We start from the raw sequence: 1,384 nt of genomic DNA, 5'->3' as shown, positions 1-1,384 counted from the left end.
ATTTAAAATTTTACAGATAGTTTTTTTAATAATAATATATTTTTTAGTAATAAAATCTATAATAATAAATTCAACATGCAAGCATTATTTAAGTATATAGCCTATACATCCTTAATTATAATTGCACGATGACTTTTTATTCGGCTAATAATTCAATTTATTTATTCCTTTTCACGTCTCATCCCTTTTTTGTACCTCCTAAGAATTTAATTGATTCTGTATTGAATTTCCTAATACAAACAACTTAACATAAACTTTTGCGACTGATAAGCAGTAGATCTATTTGAAAAGGAAAGCAGAGTTCACCTACTTCCAAGGAAACGTCGAACAACGAGCCACTCCGAGAAACTTTGTTGCTGCAGAAATTCATCCACTTGGAATTTATTATAACAGTAGCTCGTACTAGATTTCGGTCTCGCCGCTGTTGTCCTTCATCAGTATTACCGAGTGTCTCATTTAACAACCGCATAATTTCCCGTGACTCATTACACGTTGAGTAACATCGTTGAAAATTCACATCCGCTTGAAATTGTTCTTTAAATTATTATTACTTTAACGAGCAGTTCGTCTCTTGACTCTGATCGAGTTTTCCAGGTGAACGAGAAATTATTCTCGACTCTTCTAGGCATTCGTGGAGCTGATAAACTTTCTTCTTTCACTAGAAAATTCTCCCGCTTCAGAACTCGATTCGAACGTCTACTCTCGGTTTATTAATCGTGCCACTTAGATGTATGTTAAACATTCTTCTTTTTTAAAGAACTAATTTTGCAAAAACCACTTTTCGTCGAGTTACATTTTTCTAAAAGCTAACAACACTTTTTAAATAAAATATAACTCACGTCTAACTTAATTGTCATAAAAAACGAAACACTTGAACACACGTGATAAAAAATAACGATTGTTTAAAGTTTCGTTATTTGACTATGAAATTTCTCTGGAATGCACGCAGTTTTCTCGATGAGGTGAACAACCGTGGAAGACTGTTCCGATCGAGGGTCCACGTGACGGCGTTAACAGGCGGTAGTGTAACAGTGGCCGTGACCTTGCTCCTGTCACGGTCTTCCTCGTGCTGGATCCATCGAGATCGGAGCGTACCCTGCGATCAGGTTCACTCCTCCTCTTCAGGCGCCGTGTAACGGTCCTACCCACTCTTCCCCGACCTCCATGGATCCATGGTCTCCTTCCGCCGGCCCGACACCCATTCTCTTCCGCTTCTCTGACGCAGGGGATACCATGGAAAAGTGATCGGCACATCGTCGGTTCTTTTACGCTGTAACTTGCTAATAAATGATGTACTTACTTTCTCAAATGTTACAGTGAATTAAAAGTTGCGTTCTTTTCGTTGTTTAAGTTTGTATAATATTTTAATAAAGATAGTTTATAT

The 1,384-nt window shown here is 37.4% G+C and overlaps 1 protein-coding gene across 2 annotated transcripts in view; it reads left to right on the top strand.

Annotated features, from left to right (window-relative positions):
- The window catches only part of Flo2 (flotillin-2), a 70,323-nt gene that overhangs the window by 64,880 nt on the left and 4,059 nt on the right, over positions 1–1,384 (top strand). The window lies entirely within an intron of this gene.

This window comes from Ceratina calcarata, unplaced genomic scaffold (genome assembly GCF_001652005.2).
Source record: "Ceratina calcarata isolate Rehan_Ccalc_2016 unplaced genomic scaffold, ASM165200v1 scaffold98.2, whole genome shotgun sequence".
NCBI classification, from domain to species: Eukaryota; Metazoa; Arthropoda; class Insecta; order Hymenoptera; family Apidae; genus Ceratina; species Ceratina calcarata.
This window is presented reverse-complemented; position numbering and strand designations above follow the sequence as displayed.